The sequence below is a fragment of the Artibeus jamaicensis genome, unplaced genomic scaffold (assembly GCF_021234435.1).
Source record: "Artibeus jamaicensis isolate MK-2021 breed Jamaican fruit bat unplaced genomic scaffold, CSHL_Jam_final contig_1284, whole genome shotgun sequence".
NCBI classification, from domain to species: Eukaryota; Metazoa; Chordata; class Mammalia; order Chiroptera; family Phyllostomidae; genus Artibeus; species Artibeus jamaicensis.
In genome coordinates, this window is record NW_026521249.1 from 1,831,369 (window position 1) to 1,851,140 (window position 19,772).

General features: G+C 39.8%; 1 pseudogene; it reads left to right on the plus strand.

Moving 5' to 3' along the window:
- The first annotated feature begins 14,532 nt into the window (after positions 1-14,532).
- On the plus strand, positions 14,533-18,360 carry LOC119048360 (mitochondrial fission regulator 2-like; annotated as a pseudogene).
- Positions 18,361-19,772: the final 1,412 nt, after the last annotated feature.

Genomic DNA, 19,772 nt, shown 5'->3' on the forward strand with positions numbered 1-19,772 from the left:
GTGTTTTTGGCTTGTTTATTCACAAATTTTACTTTCTTCTGAACTACTATATCCCAGACCTGCTACTTTTCTCTTTTTCAGGTGTTAAGCTCTGCCCCAATTGGTTCTTTTGTCCAAGTATACTTAAGCTGCATCCAAAAAATAAATCACCTTTCTTAGACTCTGCATAATCCTGTAGCTTTCTCTGTCCCTTACACCCAAGCTTCAGGAAAGAATGGTCTATACTCAGAGTCTTTATTTACCCAAACCTCTTGTCTCCTACCTAAGACAGGGTGGCTTCTGCCTCCAACATACCATCGACCTTGCTTCAACCAGAGTTACTGGGAGTCTCCTGATCTCCACCTAGAATACACCCTCTTGAGGTCTAAACGTGCCTGACCCTATCTGCTCTCTCTTACCTTAGCCTCACCTTCTTCCCTCCTCTCTGGTATCAGTGGTTCTCAAGCTTCCCTGGGAGGGCTTGTTTGAAGATTGTTGGGCTCCACCTCAGAGTTTCTGATTTAGTAGATCTGGTTTGGGACTCTAGAATGCCTTTTGAACAAGAGTTTCATGCCAAAGTTGCTGGTCTTTGGGCCATACATTGAAAAACATTACTATGAATGATTTTGCTTCCCCCACCCTTGAACATTTGGCAATGTCTTCAGACATTTTTAGCTGTTACAACTTAGCAGGTGGGAAGTTATGGTATTGAAACCTAGTGGGTAAAGAACTGGGATGATGCTAAACATCCCGAGATGTATAGCACAGCCAAATCCCACCAGCAGAAAAGAATCCTCTGGCCAAAAATACCAATGGTGCCAAGGCACCCTTGAGAAATCCTGCTCCAGCAATTCTCTCTTTAGCTGGCCAGTCTCCAATCACTGCTTCTCTTATTTATTCAGTCACTCCCTAGAGCCCTTTGGTTCCACCTTTTACATATGTCTCTTCTGTCTTTACCTTTTTGTTTCTACTTATTTGTTCTTCTTTATTTCAGACTTCATCACCTTCTATGTGGATTACTTACTGCAGTAGCTTCTTAAGTGGACTTTTTGGCAGTTAAGGTAATCCCTCCCCAATTGACATGACTTTCAGAGCATATGGCTTACCCATTTAAAAGCCATCAATGCTTCCCCTCCCCCATGTAGTATCTCTACGAGAAGACCTCATATCCTTGGAACACACAATGCCTCCTATGACTAATTCCTGCCAGCCTCACCAGTCTCATCTGCCCTGCTGCTCCCTCCCCACAACCCACGCTTCTGCCTTGCAAATCTAAATACAATTGCCCATAGGTGCCATCAGCTGTCTCATCTCTAGGCACATATTCTGTTTCCTCTATCTAGAAAGCCTCTTTCTCTATCTCTGCTTGGCTAATTCTTTTGTAGTTCAAGTGACACCTCCTCCAAAGAGCCTTCTCTGACCCTCTTCACCTGTGAGTTAGGTGTTATATCTGTATCCATCTGTTATAATATTTACCACATAGAAGGGTCAGGATAGCATGATGTTGAACATTATGACTCTAAACTGAAATTTCAGGATTTGAATCCAAGTTCTGATGTTTACTAGCTGTGTAACCTTGAATAATCTACTTAACTACCTTTGTCTCAGTCTCCTTATCTGGTGCTTACTTTATTAGGTTGTTGTGAGGATCAAAGGAGTTACTGCACACATAAAGTACTTAGGACAGGGCTTGGCAATTAATGAACAGTTTCATACTGTTGGCCATTGTTGTTAGAATTTACTTGTCTACTTACCTCCCTGGATTGTAAACTTGGTGAGGACAGCCATGTGTTTGATTTGAGGCTTTGTACTTCAACTAAGCATAATAATGCCTGTCACTCTTCTCTGTCACCATAATATAAAGCTATCATAAGAAATGAATTTATGGAAAAAGTAGAGCAATTATCAAATGTAAAATATTTACTTTTCAAGCTCATCTCTTTTGTTATTTTTTTTTTAATGAATCTGAAACAAGGGGCATTAGTCTGACCTATAATTATTTGCTTACTGCTCTTCACAGGAAAGTTGGGGGAAATGTTTAGCGAGAAATAAATTTGTTAAGACTGTGAGAGGCTAGAAAGCTAAAGGTAAATCTTCAACTTATAGAATCATGCTGGTTAGTGATCAGCATTTTCCAAGGAGTGTTTCAAATATTTGTTCCAGGTGATGGTAATGTTTTTTTTGTGATGGTGGAGTTGGAAATATTGGATTAAACAAATCTATACAAGTTTCTTTATGCTAGGAATTTACAGATTCTTTAACAAGCTAATGCTCACCACCAGTCCCTAAGATAAGATTTCGGATGAATTTAGGGGACAGAACTTCCCAAAGTTATTTGACCAGAGTGCTTTTCCATCAAGTTCTTTCTCGGGAAACAACTATTTCATAGCACATACTTTGGAAATACAGCATGAAAAACACTGGTCCAGCCAATCTTTTTTTAATTTACAGTTGATGAAGGTAAGGTACAGAGAAATTAAATAACTTTCTCCAAATAATACAGTCAATGGTAGAGTCTAACTACTGGACCAGGGTATTTTCTTTTTTTTCCCCCCACATTTTTAATTCAAGTTATTGAAGTACAGTTATTCAAGTACTGTTATTCAAGTACAGTTGCCTTCATTTTTGCCCCACCCCAACCATCACCACTTTCTCCCCTTGATCCTAACCCCCTTTGCTTTTGTCCATGTGTCCTTTATACACTTTTCTGAAAACCCTTCCCCCTCCTCCCCCACTTTATCCCCCCTACCACCCTGTCATTACTGTCAGTTTGTTCTTAATTTCAATGTCTCTGGTTCTATTTTGCTTGCTTGTTTGTTTTGTTGATTAGGTTCCACTTATAGGTGAGATCATGTGGTATTTGTTTTTCACTGCCTGGCTAATTTCACTTAGCATAATGCTCTCCAGATCCAGCCATGCTGTCACAAAGGGTAAGAGCTCCTTCTTTCTTTCTTTCTGCTGCATAGTATCCCATCTGGTTAATGTACCACAGTTTTTTGATCCATTCGTTTACTGATGGGCACTTAGGTTGCTTCCAGCACTTGGCTATTGTAAATTATGCTGCTATGAGCACTGGGGTGCATAGGTTCTTTTGAATTGATGTTTCAGGGTTCTTAGGGTATAATCCCAGCGTTGAAATTTCCAGGTCAAAAAGCAGTTCCATTTTTAGTTTTCTGAGGAAATTCCCTACTGTTTACCACAGTTGCTGCACCAGTCTACAATCCCACCAACAGTGCACTAGGGCTCCTGTTTCTCCACATCCTCTCCAACACTTGTTTGTTGATTTGTTTATGATGGCCATTCTGATAGGTGTGAGGTGGTATCATCTCATTGTGGCTTTAATTTTCATCTCTCTGATGGCTAGCGATGCTGAGCATCTTTTCATATGTCTCTGGGCCCTTTGTATGTCCTTCTTGGAGGAAATGTCTGTTCAAGTCCTTTGTCCATTTTTGAATTAGGTCGTTTGTCTTCCTGGAGTGGAGTCATGTGAGTTCTTTATATCTTTTGGAAATCAAACCCTTGTCTCAGGTATCGTTGGCAAATATGTTTACTCATACAGTTGGTTCTCTTTTCATTTTAACACTATTTCCTCTTGCCATGCAGAAACTTTTTATTTTGATGAGATTCTACTTGTTTATTCTTTCCTTTATGTCTCTTGCTCTAGGGGACACATCAGTGAAAATATTGCTGCATGGAATATCTGAGATTTTTCTGCCTATGTTCTCCTAAAGGACTTCTATGATGTCATGTCTTATATTTAAGTCATTTATACACCTTGAATTTATTTTTGTGTATGGTGTAAGTTGGTGGTCGAGTTTCATTTTTTTGCTTATAGCTGTCCAGATGTCTCCACACCACTTGTGGAAGAGGCTATTTTTAATCTATTTTATGCTCCTGCTTCCCTTGTTGAATATTAATTGACCATAGAGACTTGGGTTTATTTCTGGGATGTCTATTCTCTTCCATTGGTCCATATGTCTGTTCTTATGCTAGTACCAGGCTGTTTTGATTACAGTGGCCTTACAATATAGTTTGACACCAGGTATTTCGATCCCTCCTACTTTGTTCTTTTTTCTTAGATGGACCAGGGTATTTTCAAACAACTATACTAAGGTGCTCTCTTCTAAACTTTCAGACAGTAGAAGCCTGAGGTTTCTGACTTTGTTTCAAAATGGTTTTCAATTTCAAATTTCAGAATCTCAAGAAATTTCTAAGCAAAGTTTCTGAAGAAAATAAAAGCGGGTTTTATCTCCCTTTCAGTCAGATAGGACCTATCTTCTCTGAAGTTCTAAATCCAGCCTATCCCTCAAGGCCTCTTCTTTCAATTTCTAGCCATATTGGAGAAGTTCAATCAACACTCACTGAGCATTGAACATCCCATAATTTCTCCTATCAGTAGGGGATCATCTGCCCTCATAACACATTTTCAGCACCATTCAATGGAAGTTTTCATAATCTCCCTCATAACTGCTTACACACATTCTCTTCTCAGCACTAGATTGCAAAATCCTGCAAGAAAGGGTCAATAACTAATTAATTTCTATAAATTAATATCAAAACTTGAGTCCAGATAAAGTGCTATTATAATTATTTATGTTATTATAAATTAACATGCACCATTTTTCATACCATATTAACCCAGGCAGATTAGATTATGCTACAGTAACAGAGAGTCCCCAAATCTCAGTGATACAACCCAATAAAAGTTCTCACACATATTACAGACTGTATATGGGCCAGCAGACGACTGTGTTCCACACAGTCAGTTAAGATCCTTGAGCAACTTTGATTACCACTCTGAGTGTTAGTTCTTTCATCTGTAAAATAAGAGACTGGAGGATGTAACTTCTAAGATCCCTTCCTGCTCAAATATTCTAATATTCTGTGATAAAGAAGGGGACATTTATCTCAAGAATTGCTCTCTTTCTCTCTATAAAAGAGATCTTGTTGACAAAGGCCTGCCATTCTTAGCAGAATTATCCCTTTAATACCAGCTGGGTTTTTCTTTTCTTTTTTTTCTCCCCTAAATAAATAGAGAAACTGCAGAGGACAGAACAGTACAGAGAGAAAGGATCCAGAAATAGCCTTTTCTTTCAAGCCAGAGTCAAGCAGGAGCCTTGAGCAGATAGGAGATGTTCACTTTGCTTTTGGGAGATGCCAAACTTGTCTCTTGAATCAAATTGGATTTTAAGAGGAGCACACAAATTCTTTAATGTTCTCTGAGCTGCTCTCTGGCCTGGGCCCAGGAAACAATGTTATTGTAACTGAGACATCGGGACATTGGCAGTGTTATGTTCTTGTTTGGCCTGGTACATCTCTTTATTTATTAAAGCCTCTGGGCTTTCCAGGCCATGTTTAGTGTATTAATTTATGTAGTTTGCCTCTTTAGAGAAAAGACCAATTCGAATACCTCCAGCTTCAGTGTGACCCATATTAACTCTGAAGATATTTCTTTCCTCTTCTTTCTTATTAATTCTATAAAATGTATTTGGGGCCCATGTTAGGCAGAAGGTCAAGATCCCATACCTTCCCATTCAAATGCCGCTCTCTTCCTTCACTATGAAGAACTGAACTCTCAGTTTAATTTAACCAGCTGTAAGTTAATTCAACAAACCAAATATTATTTAGTTTGTTATCATGACATAAATACACCCCAGTTTCTATCTTCAAGGAGATAGGAATGTACTAGAGAGACAGACATGGAAACAAACCTCTCCAGAATAGCCTGGCTGGGGCAGAGCTAGAGGCGAGCAGTAAGAGGACATGGAGGAAGAAGTGGTGTTTCTTCCTAAGAGGCACAGGGTGGGAGGCGATTTCTGGAGAAGAGTGTTTACCTTGGGTCCTGAAAGATGGACAAGTTTGCCAAATGTACTTAAGTGTGTGTCCTAACCTGGATCAAGACATGATGAAGCAAAATAATGTTCCATGCTTGGGGAACTTCAAATAATTTTAGTTGGCTCAAGCACGGGATAAGTGAGAGGAGGTGCAAAGTAAGAAAGGGGTCAGAACATAGTAAACATGGTTCTTTAGAAATATATATATTTTAATTTATTGGTGAGAGAGAGAGGGAGAAAGAGAAAGAGATTTGTTGTTCCACTTATTTATGTATTCCATCCATTGGTTCTTATATGTGCCCTGACCAGTGACCAAACCCACATCCCTGGTATACTGAGATGATATTCTAACTACCTGAGCTACTTAGCCAGGGCCTTTAAAAATAATTTGAAAAACACCAGGAAATCTATAAGCCAGGTACATGGACAATTTTTCCAAGAGGACTCCATGAAGTCAACCTTTGTTTCTTAAAAATATTTGGTCATATCTGATTAAATGAACATCACTCTCAAATACGATATTCTAGGTAGGGTCATGGCTACAGAACTAATGTTTCCACTTATGTCCTACTAACAAGAAAAGTTGATCATTTTTTAATCTATTCAGATCACTATATTGCCAATAACAGAGAATATATAATAGTTCCCAAATTCTAGAGGAATCAGACAGGGAGAAAAAAATAAGATGTGTCACTTATGTTTATAAAAACATAATTTATTAAAATTTTACAAGTTTTAAGAAAACTTAGGAAAAAGAGACCTTAAAGGATTTCTTATATTTGGAAAATAGAACATTAAAATATCAACACTAGTCTTAACATAAGCCACAATCATGCTTTATTATTCAGTTTTTATCATTAATTCTTGCTCTGCTCCATCTTGGATTAGCAATCTCATGAACCCATCTGTTTGGTTTTTTTTTCCACTATTATGCTGGAAATCCTGACTCATCCATCTATAAGTTGTTCTAAATGAGGTCTTCTTCAGAAACCGTTCCCAAAAGTACCTGGCCAGGTCCCGTGCACAGGGCTCTCGGACCGTCCTTCGTTGAAGAATGGTGTATGTAGGTGGGGCTTCTCAGGGACGGAGTCTAGTAACACAAAACCGGTCTGTAGATAATGAAAGACTCAAAATGGTTGTGGTTAATTTATTACTTACGATTTTCAAAAGTGAAAGATGTGATAAAAGTCTATTACAAGAATAATGTAGCTGGCAGGAAATTTGGATGTTTCCATGGTGTGCAAAACAAAATAAAATCAATCCAGGACAAGTTTTATAGTATCTATAAACCTAGTGATTAATCCTATTTTTCAAGAAGAGTAGAGAGAGCATATAATTAAAAAAATAGATGAATATGACCTTTACAAGAAAAATATCTTTAAATATAATATAGTAATTTCGAGACATAATATACTCTGAATATTAAACATATCGTTAGATTAAGCCAGGAATATCTTGAGAACATCAAGAGATTCAGAATGTTGCAAGTAGGTCCTAAACACCTGTATGTTAGTAAAACTCCGTAGGTTGAAAACCTATGAGTTCTCACTTAAAAACCACTGGCCTAGATGCTATATTCAAATTAGAGAAGGAAAGTTGTGATCAAGTTAACGTTTTTTAAAGTGAGTGAAATCATGACTAATGACACTGTACTGCTGTTATCTAGGATCAGGCAAAGCGGTGCCAGGACTCTGACAAACGGGGACACGTGGTGAACAGCTGGAGCACTGACAGTTCTCCAGGAACCTCCTACAGAGCATGTCATTTCAAAATATTTATAGCGATAATGTTTTGCCCATACATATTTAACCTGAGGAAGGTTATCAATATTAACATAGCAAGTAAACCTAATTATTATTTTCAGTGCTTCTCTTTTTATAAGGTGAAAGAACAAATCTCTTGTGATTTTCTGGGGACCCTCTGGGAAATCTTCAAGAGAGCCTTAAAAGATATTATTTAGGATTCAATTTAGGAAAGAAAATATAAAAAGTTGTCAGGAGATGTGAACACTGGTTAAGATATGATCATGAGTTACTGAGAATAATCCTTGGAAATCAATTTCTCTCAAGTGACAATAACAGATTTTAAAAGTAAACATAGAAGGTAGCATGATGGTAAAGAGCATTAATTTAATTTCAAAAGCAAGAAGCTCTTGTTCTCTTAAATGATCAAGGACATGACAAAGTCAACATAAGGCACAGAAAATTATTCTTAAAATACACAGAAACTTTGTTATCTAGGCAGATGCTATAGAAGGTAAGAATCACCGTTTATAACCTCTCATAGACAGCAGAGCAGTTATCTCAGAATCTTTCATCATTTTAATTGAGAGAAAGCCAAATTCTAGTTTTGTATCAGTTCAGCAATTGAAACTGTTGGTTTTTGAAAATTTCATAAACCTTAGCCAGCTTTGACCATGGCAAGTAAAATTCCCTTTCTACAAATTTTGTATATCTTTTTATTTATTTTACTCTAGGACAAAACTTCTCTTTAAAAAATGCATTCTTCTCAGAATAATTTCTCAAAGTAGCAAAAAAATGAACAAAGTTATTAACAGACTCAAAGATATAATCATACAGGACTTCAGGAATTTTCAGTTTATGTGAGAATAGAGCTCTTTGAAGAGATTTTATAATCTCTTTTCATAATAACACCTCTACATATGTAAATATATATATATTTAATCCTTACCTGAGGGTATGTCTATCAATTTTAGAGGGAGAAGAAGGGGTGAGAAAGAGAAAGAGAGAGAGAGAGAGAAACATCCATGGGTTGCTTCCCATATGTGCCCAACCTGGAGAACCTGAAACCTAGGTACAAACTCTGACCCGGGTTAGAACCTGCAACTCTTTGGTGCACAGGATGACACTCCAACCATCTGAGCCACAGCCCCCACCCCCAGGGCTGTAGGAATATATTTTTACAGACAAATAAACATACAGATACAGGTAGAGAGCTTACAGCTTCAATTCTAAAATTGCAGCTATGGGTGAAGCATAAACACAGAAACACCAAATTCATTCATTCATACGGAAGAGCTGTTCTCTTCTGATTGTATGTACACAAATTCTTAATTGACTTGAGCTCAAAAAAGACAAATGGACAAACAGAAAAGAGTAGTAAGTCAGATTATCTATCATCTCGCACCCAGCCGAGACAAGGTCTTTATAAATCATCAATGCATTTGCAGAGATCACAAATGGTCAGACCACAAAACCAAAAGCTCACTCTAGAAATCAAGCAAGAACTCAAAAAATAAAATCAAAATCATATTGTTACCATACTATCAATGGACAAGATTCTGGAACATGGGACCCCAAGTCGGACTCACTATTGAGTCCTCCAGTTGCAAGTCCAGAAGGGAACACAGCTCTGGCCAGTGTGGCTCAGTTGGTTGGAGGGTCATCCCATAACCTGAAAGGTTACAGGTTCGATTCTAGTCAGGGTACATGACTAGATTACGGGTTTGGTACTGGTAGGGGCATGTATGGAAGGCAACTAATGAATGTTTCTCTCTTACATTGATATTTCTCTCCCTCTCTCTCTCCTTCCCTACCTTCCCCTCTCTCTAAAATTAATAAGCATGTCCTCAAGTGAGGATAATAATTGTTTAAAAAAGGGAATACAGAGGTCTAAGTCCTCATTATTTGGGTGAAGTAAATGAGGGAGAGGCCTGATGCCAACCAGACTGTCAAAAACAAAATGCACTGGACAATTCAGGAGATGATTTCTTTACACAACTGCAATATGGAGAACATCCATTACTGAGGAATGACAAAGAAAAGGAAGGGTATCTGGGGTTTTATAGAATTACATAAACAAGGCAACCGTGGGGAACAGTGGAGGTGGGTTACCTACTGAAAGTGATATTGGGAGAAGTGGGGGTTCTTTGCCTCTAGCTGTTTTCTGGAACACCAAAGGGTAGGGATTTCAGAAAATAAAAGAGTAGAAGACTTTCAGAAAACAAAGGATAGAGGAAATTTTTAGACTACTACTCCTTCTTCAAGTACGGGGCTCGGGTAAAGTTTAATATTGTGAGGGCTTATCAATCAACCAAAACTAAGCCATGATTATTATTTTAGTGGTTTTCAACTTTGGCATTATACCATGGTGATCATTATAAATTCATTTATAAGGTGCAACATAAGTTTTCTTTTAATATATAGAAGTCAAACACTAATGTTCAAAGGTGACTTATGTCTTAAAAATATACTTTCAGACCAAGTCAGTGGCATTCCCGCTCACTTAATTGGTCACATGGAAATTGGCCTCATGGAACAGAATAGCTTATGCAAAAGCATTTACAAACTTCGGGCACTGGGAATTAGCCTGAGGAGAGTGCCAAGAGAAGAATGGCCTGGGAAAGGTGAGGCTGGAGAGGTAGCCAAGGCTAGATAAGGAGGCCCTGGGGGCCATCTCACAGTGAGAACCCAATCTGGAGGGATGTGTGAAGGGTTTGGAATTAGGGGTGCGATGTCACCTGCTAAAAGCTTATTCTTATTCTTGGGCTGAACTCTCTGGCTTTAGATCAGATGTTGTCACTTACTACCTCTGTGATTTTGAGGAACTTACCCTCAGTTTTCTTCAGTTGTAAAATGATGTTAATAGCACCTGTTTCAGAGGAATTTTGCAATTTAATAAAAGTAAAGTACCCAGAATTATTTCTGGCACGCAGAATTAGCTGTGAAGACTACTAGAACCTCTATTGTCTTTACTTTCGTGTGCCTTTTGGACTGTTATTGTCTAGAGGCATTGGCAATTGGGCCCCAAATATTCCCCTGTAGGAATCACTCAATGACACCAATCTGTTTGGAAGTTGCAGGGTGGGTAAGGTTTTGTTTTTTTAATTTGTTGGGTGGGTGTGTGTGTGTGTGTGTGTGTGTGTGTGTGTGTGTGTGAGAGAGAGAGAGAGAGAGAAGCATAGTTTTGTTGTTCCACTTATGCATTCATTGGTTGATGCTTGTGTGTGCCCCGACTGGGGATCAAACCTGCCACCTTGGTGTATTGGGATGATGCTTGAACCAATTGGGGTACAAAGTTTTGACTTGCTATAACTATATAACTACACAGCTATATAGGCAAGAGTGAGTAAAGTCAACTGGTCAAATCAAATAATGAGGTTTTGGAGATTGGGGTGTGGGTGAAGTCCGGCCAATGACACCCTTATGTGGGGGGGGGGCAGGAAATGAGGCTGACTAAGGGCTATTGCAATGGTTTACACTATATGGCTCTAGGAAGGTTCCTTTTACATCAGTATCTACCCAGTGGCCCTGCACTGCAAGTGGGGAACTCAAGTAAAACCAGCAGAGAGAGGTACTAAGGGCCTAAGGGTGTCTGAGGAGTGGGGTGTGCAGAAAGTCATAAAGCAAAAGCAAAATATTGCATATGTTTGTCAAAATGTATGATGGGTCATCAAAACCTGGGAAATGTGAAGAAGAGCAGCATGTCAGCTTCCTCACAAGGACAGACACACAAAAGTAAAATTTAAGATTCTTGTCTGACACAGAGATTGCTCCAAAATCTTCACCGGCAATACCAACTAGACTTGCTTCTAATTTTCAGGCCAGGTGAGCTGGTGAATTATTCTAGAGCATACGGTCTCTCAAATTGCTGTGCAAGTGCCTGCTGGCTCCAGACAAGAGCCGCCAGCATGGTTCAGAGCCAATTCTGTCCCCCACCTCACTCAGGAATGGCTCTGCTGAGGCATGTGACATGGTCTGAGAGGAAGCAGAGCCAGCCATGTCTTGAAGTCATACAAGCAAAATACCCGTTCTTCTCAGAATGGACATAAATGCAATTTGTAGCCTGAACCATTAGGATGAAATATCCGCACCCACCTCCCCCCTCAGCTCCTGCATGTGGGTAGAGGACAAAGAAAAACACAGAAACCCAAATAATTATGGCAGAAACATCCATATAAAAATGCCTCTTTTCATATTAATTTAGGTAGTGTCACAATTTCCTTTGCTGCAGGGTCAAGCCTTGCTTCCGAAAGCAGAAATGTTTTACACAAATAGATTGGTAGTACTGTGGGGAGTTGGAGTTTACTCAATCACTGTGAAAGCCATGGCTTTCAGAGCTTTTGACCATGACCCGCTGTAAGAAATGCACTTTCTATTATGACCCAGTGCACACATCCATAACTGCAGCAAGGTTTCCGTGGTGTAAATACTCCCAGCATGGCTCATTACTAGCTATCAACCTGATGTTGCCAAACCGCTGAACATGGGGCTGAGAAGACATGCACATGATTGGCTGTCAGCACACGGCTGCCAAACACACACACACACACACACACACACACACACACACACAGAGCAACAACAGTGACACCAGTTCAGCCTGGCGAACTAGTGTTGCAACACTTTGAGAAACCTTTCCTAATTTGAAAATTGGTAAAACACCACCAACAAAAAAGAGTCCGCATGTGATACCTGAAGGTGAATGTTTGCGTCTTTTGTGAGACTCTTTCAGTCTCCCAAAATTAATAATTTATCTTCTTTCAGGGTTTTCCAAAACAGTGTTTCCTTTAGTTTAAATCGCTGTCTTCTCTGATTTTATTCTGATCCCTTCTCTGCTTCAGTCCAGATGATATTTTTCTTAGAAGCAGGTTTATGTTTTTTTTTAGAGAGAGAAGGAACAAGAGAGGGAGAGACAGAACATCGATCTGCTGTTCCATCCGTGTGGGCATTCGCTGGTTGCTTCTCGTATGTGCTCTGACTGGGGAATGAACCCACGGTCTTGGTGCATTGGGACGACGCTCCAATCAACTGAGCTACCCAGCCGGGGCTCTTGGAAGCAGTTTTTACCAAAGAACTAAAAAAATTGAGTTTGCTACACTTCAAAATGGAGGGTATGTGTATGTGTTAAAATGTATGTGACTCTAGCCCTGGCTGGCTGGCTCAGTTGGGTGGCATTGCCCCAGGTACAAAAGGTTGTGGGTTCCATCCCCACTCAGGGCATGGCAACTGATGGATCTCTCTCTCCCTCCCCCCATTTCCCCTCCCTCTAAAACCAATACACATATCTTTGGGTGAGAATTAAAAAAATACATGACTTTAGGTATTCAAAACAACAGGATAGACATTGGTAGTTTTTCCTTAGGCCTCAAAGTTATTGTGCAAATAAAAAAAAACGTATTGCTGAATAACAAATCACCCTAAAAGTCAGTGGCCTTTAGCAATGAACATTTATTTCTCACATATGAGAGTGAGCTGTGAAGACTCTTGTCTTAATTGGGTTTAATCTTTTGCTTGTGGGGCCACTGGAGGATCTACTCTGAACTACATTTGGGGGTGCAGCTTGGCTCCACACATTCCTGGCCCACCTTGGGGCCACTGGCCTGATGGAAGCATTCCTACTCTTGGCAATGGCAATGGCAATGGCTCCAAAGACAGGGGGAAATTTGATGCGGGATGGATGTGAAACCTGAGGGACCAGAAGGCAGACTGTGGTAAACTGAATAAGGATCCTCCAAAATGTTCACAGTCTAATCCCTGCAACCTGCGAATGTCACTTTACGTGGCAAAAGCGATTTTGTGTTTATGATTGTTGAAGATTCTTGGAGGGGAGATTATCCTGGATTATCTAGGTAAAGTCCCACTGAGACGGAGTTAAGGAGGACAAAGCAGGAGAAAGTGGTGTGATGACAGAAGTGGAGATTGAAGGGACGAGACCAGGCACAAGGGACTCCACTTTGGACTTCTCCCTCCAGACTGCAAGATGATAAATTTGTATTATTTTAAGCCATTAAATTTGTGGAAATTTGTTACAACTGCAACTGGAGACTAATATATCATGCCAATAGCACAATCTCATGTAGGAATAAACCTACTTTCCATCTCTTTTACCTATAATGTCACTTAAGCATGATAATTAATTTTGGAATGTATGCCATTATTTCTAAGGTTTGCTGTTTGCAAACATTTTGACATTCTCAAATGTGATTTGGCCCCATATTGTGACCAACTTGTCTTTCAAAAGAAGGCTTCTTTGCTTTAAAGATAAAAGTCATTGAGTAATGGGACCTGAAATGTCCAGGATAAACAAATGTAAGCCCAGATTTAAAATCAAAAATAAAAATTACGCATGATGGAGCCACAATGATTAATGTAGGAGAGTTGGAGTCTCCAGAGGAAATTTTGCAGTTACAAGTGCCCTTCCTCCCTCCTCAGTTGCACCGGTTGGAAGCCAGGAAGTCTACATTGTAAAGACAGAAACAACCAGGCCTGAGAAAGGAGAAGAAAGGGGGCCAGAGACCCACGGAGCACGATGCTGTGGAGCAGCAGGGCTGTGATCAAAGTGCAGAGAGGGAGAAAGGGGACTTTAAAAAAATATATTGCTGTGAGTTATATAAACATATTTGGATACTTTTAAAAATTTTCAAGATATACAGTGTAAGGGTATAAGCAATCTGGGGATTTCTTCTAGTTATTGGAAGAGATATAAGACGTACCTGTGATGTTATTTTGAATCCTTCCTCAAGGGTTACTTTATCATTTAGGAATGCTTTAGCTTGCAGGTGTTAGAAAAGTGGACCAATAATACCTTAACAAGGAGGGATTTGTTCCCCTCTAATAACAAGAAGCCTGGGGGTACACAGTTGTAGGAATGGTTCCTCAGGGATCAGGGCTCTTTTAATCTTGTATGGATCCTCTGAGTGGCTTTTAAGCTTAGGCTTATGTCTTGCCTGAATGAGGGCTGCTGCCGCTCAGGCATCATGACCTCGTTCAAGGTCAGGAAGGACAGGGTGGCCAAGGAAAGAAGCTATCTCCTCCTACATTTCTATTAAAAGGAATCAAATTATCTTTCCCAGAATCCCTCAACCAACTTTCCCTTAGATTTCATTGTCCAAAACTGGGTGACATGCTGCCCCATCTACTTGTAGAAGAAAGGTGGAGAAAGCAAGAATCTGGCTTTCCAGACTCTGTAGTCAAGTGTAGCAAAGAAAATGAGACTAGGAATAGCTTTCAGATGGCCATCGACAGTGTCTGCTGCAGGAATCCAGTCCTCATTTTACTCAAGGGGCTCCAGTTTTGTGGGCAGCAGTTTTGGGAACTGCTCTGCTTGCTCCATCTCAGTCAGAGAGTGGAGCAAGGGGCACTATTCCCTCTCGGACCCCGCCCCCCACATACAACATCACAACAGAGCTTCATGGGTTGTCCTACCCTGGTGAACACCTAAGGCTCTGCCCCTTACTATGTAACAGGTGCAGCAAGACAAAAAAATAAAAGGCCCAAATGAAAGAACAGATCAAAGCTCCAGAAAAAATATAACTATGCAATAAAGAGAGAGCCAACCTACAAGATACACAGTTCAAAACACTGGTAATCAGGATGCTCACAGAATTGCTTGAATTTGCTCACAAATTAGATGAAAAAATGAAGGCTATGCTGAATGAAATAAAGAAAAATGTACAGGGAACCAACAGGGATAGGAAGGAAACTGGGACTCAAATCAATGGTGTGGACCAGAAGGAAGAAAGAAACATTCAACCAGAAAAGAATGAAGAAACAAAAATTCAAAAAAATGAGGAGAGGCTTAGGAACATCCAGGACATCTTTAAACATTCCAACATCTGGATTATAGGAGTACCAGAGGAGAAGAGGAAGAGCAACAAGTGGAAAACTTATTTGAAAAACTAATGAAGGAGAACTTCCCCATTCTGGCAAAGGAAATAGACTTCCAGGAAGTCCAGGAAACTCAGAGAGTCCCAAAGAATTTGGACCCAAGAAGGAACACACCAAGACACATCATAATTACATTCATTACCCAAGATGAAAGATATGGAGAGAATCTTAGAAGCAGCAAGACAAAATGAGAGAGTTACTTACAAAGAAGTTCCTATCAGACTGTCGGCTGATTTCTCAGAAGAGACCTCGCAGGCAAGAAGGGGCTGGAAAGAAGTATGCCAAGTCATGAAAGGCAAGGACTTACATCCAAGATTGCTCTATCCAGCAAAACTTTCGTTTAGAATGGAGGGGCAGATAAAGTGTTTCTCAGGTAAAGTCAAGTTAAAGGAGTTATCATCACCAAGTCCTTATTACATGAAATGTTAAAAGAATTTATCTAAGAAAAAAGAAGATAAAAAGATACGAACAGTAAAATGACAGCAAACTCACAATCATTAACAGCCACCCCTAAAACAAAAACAAAAGCAAACAACTAGAACAGGAACAGAACCACAGAAATGGATGGAGGGTTATCAGCAGGGGAGTGGGAAGGGGAGAGAGGGGGAAAGGGTACAGAGAATAAATAGCATAAATGGTAGGCAGAAAATAGGCAGGGGAAGGTTATGAATAGTATAGGAAATGTAGAAGCCAAGAACTTATAAGTATGACTCATGGACATGAACTTAAAGTGGGGGGAAGTGGGTGGGAGGGGTGTGTAGGGTGGAGGGGAATAAAGGGGGGGAAATGGGACAACTGTAATAGCATGATTAATAAAATATATTTAAAAAAAAACAAAGAGACCTGCTCCAAGACTGAATTACCTGGTCCGAGCTTTATAAGATATACATGCATAATTGCTATTTTGTTGCTTATAATTTTCCTACAATTTGAATAGGTCAAGCAATGTTGTTTATGTATGTATAATACTTGATACCCTCTTTAGTTTTTAGTGTAGTCTTCAGAGTGGGGTCTGACCTGGTTTTCATTTCTTCCAGGTTTCCTCTGGGTGGCCACCACAGTATAGTAGAAAGATTTTGGGTTCTGGAGTCAGGAAGGCTTTGGAGTCCGTACTAGCTCTGGTCCTAAAAATAACAGTGTTATTGGTGGGCGGGCATATTACCTAACTTTTTGAAGTTGTGGCTTCTTCTTTAAAAATGGGTATAGTAAAATCTGCTTTATGAGTTGTTATGAGGATGAACATAATTCATATAGAGTTTAGCAAGAGAGGCTGAAAAGCAATGGACTTGATTGTGAGGGCAGAGTTGTGCCTTCGAAGTTTGTAACAGAGCAATTATCTGAAGTTTGGCACTTGAGATAAACGTGGGAATTAGAGGAACAGACTTAGCTACACCAACAGACACTGCCGAGTTGCTGTGAAGTTACCCCAAATACTTTTCTTTTATTAACCCGAATACCTGTAGTTCACAAGGGATATAAATGCTAAAAAGTGACTCACAGTTCATCAGGAAAGCATGACCTTGACCAGTAGCTGTCAGGTCTTTCACTATTGAAATCCCACTGTGCTATTTTCTTACACTCTAAGTTTGTAATGAATTCCCTCTTGAGAGGACATGATGAAATATACAACTCCATTCCACTAAGAATCTTTATGTCTATAAGCACAGTCCTTTAACAATTATTACTTAAATTAAGGACCGATCCGAGGGCAGTCCTTAATCATCCGTTGGATGATTCCGAGGTAGCCTTCTGTAAGGACCGCAGCTTGATATTCAGTGTATGCCCGGAGGTGTGGCTTGGAGGACAGTATCAAGAAACTGATGTTTCCTTGAATTTGCTCCTGTGTTCGCTTCATCAACGTCTCTCATATTAAACACCTTATGGCATATGCTGGAATGTTTTGGTGTTCCCATGGACCAGGGTTGACAGATATGGGAAAATAAAGGCTATGAATTGGCTTGGAATACTGTTTGTATTATCTGAAAACTTCTTCCTTTAAAACATTGTCCCTGGCCTGATTTAGACTTGATCCTGAATCTGCAGACTATGGTAGCTGTGGATTTGTCATTCCATCTTTTGCTGATATTTTGTGTGTGGCAAATGATGAATCCAGGTATCTCAAAATTTGAAATGGTATATGAAAAAATGAGGCAGATGAGCCTTGGCTGGTGTGGCTCAGTGCATTGAGCGTTGGCCTGTGAACCAAAGGGTTGCAGGTTGGATTCCCAGTCAGGGCACATGCCTGGGTTACAGGCCAGGTCCCAAGTATGGGTGTGTGAGAGGCAACCGCATATTAACGTTCCTCTCCCTCTCTTTCTCACTCTCTTCCCCTCTGTCTATAAATAAATAATATCTTTAAAAAATGAGAAAGATGAGAAAAGAGACTTTTCTATCCTTTGCAATTACTTTGGGATCCACTTTCACCTGCTCTAAGACATAACAAACCAATGAAAATACTCATCCTATAAGTGAAATTACAATAACAAGTAGCTGTTTTGACGATGAACTAACTTTTCTTTGCTCTCAGATTGCTGCAATTGTGGAAGAGCAGGAACTGAAAAACAGCATAAATTCTGGCTCCTTTGACTTGAATGATGGGCCTGGTGGTTTGGGGCAAGTGCTCTCATCAGGGACTGCTCAACTAAATGTCAAACCAGACCTATTTTCAAGTTCACTGCTTTCCTCTCCTTCTCTTCCACCCCCTCATTTTTCTTCTCTACAGCCTCCATGTTATCCTCTTGTATAGCCAAGATTCAATAATATTTGCAACACAGATAATTCAGCAACTGAAATGAAAAAAACAGTACCCAGGTGCTACTAAGGCCAATTATAGTTGTCATTCAAAAAACCAAAAAAATAAAGATGTTCCAAACATGTTGTGCCCAATTAGGGCACAAGTATATTATTTATACAAATAAATACTATATCTATAATACAAACATATTTGTATTATGTGAAATACATATAATGTGTGTACATATGAATATTATATCCTTATACTTTATACATACATATACATTCATTAAAAATCCTGAAATAATCATCTTTAATATCCTGTATAACAGTTTGTCCACAAAGTATAAATGACTGATGTCTTTCAGAAATTTCTAGGCAACCGGGTGGTACAATTATTAACCATCCGCAGGAGCTTGGCTTTAAAGCAAATCAATTAGGATTAGAAGCTGCACCATCCATGTCCAAAACACAGAAAATCCTGACCACCAGATGTCACCATTCTTCTATTTCCCCTCCCAGTCCCAGAAAAGGGGTTGAGATGCTATTTTCCTCCAAGGGACTGAGGTAAATAGGTGCCTCCCAGTATGCCTGCATTTCATCAACAGGACTTATTAAGAGGAATTGCCCTGCCCATGCAGATTTCCTTGTGGTTATTGAGCATCACCTGGACAGTTTTTGACTGCTAAGGATGCGACACCCTGTGGCTGATAATTTGGAGCACATCTGGTCAGAAAATGTTAAAGCCATTTCCTCCAGTTTGAAGTTTAAGCTAGGACTGACCGACTGTGTCTAGAGCCTAGGGCCTGGAGGAAGCGCAACACAAGAGAGGCCACAGGGTATTTTCTATTAAGATCCTGGAGTCGGGGGACCTACCTAACTAGCTGGGTGGCCCAAGGGCTCACTTAAAAAATGAGGGAGAAGGACTAAGTCATTTCTAGGGTCCCAAAATTCCAGAGTATTTGTTTTTAAATGACTCTGCTTGGAGGGTGGGCAGCAGGATGGCGTGATTTAAGTTCAAGAAAGAAGACCCCAGGTAGGACAGTGAAATGCGGATGGAGAAATCCTGCAGGCAACAGAAGGTGAAGTTGCACATAAACTCTCCTACTCCAGACAGAGCTACTGGTTCCACAGTATGGAACTTACTATGGAACTTACATAGTATGGAGCTAGGGTTATGAACCTTGTCATTTTCATCCCTAAGTACCCACTAGGTCATTCTCCTTGCATTCTGATACTACTTAACAAGGATCTATAATGCTTAATGATGTAAATATACATATTCTCTCCCCCAGGGCTTGGCTAGATTTAATGTCCTGCCAGTCAATGTTCTTTGCGGTGCCTTCAGGGCATGGGATGTGTTTTATTTCTTTTTGAATTTACAACAATACAATGCTCAGCTGGCCTATCTGTAGTGTTTATAAAATACAGGGGTGGGTGGGGAAAGAGAAAGAGAAATGGAATTCATTTATTGAACACCTACTGTGTGCTAGGTATTGCTAAGTACTTTACACGTATTCTAATTTATCTTCAAAATAACCCCATGAAGCAACATTTATTATGCTCATAGACAAGGAAGCTAAATTTAAATGGTTAA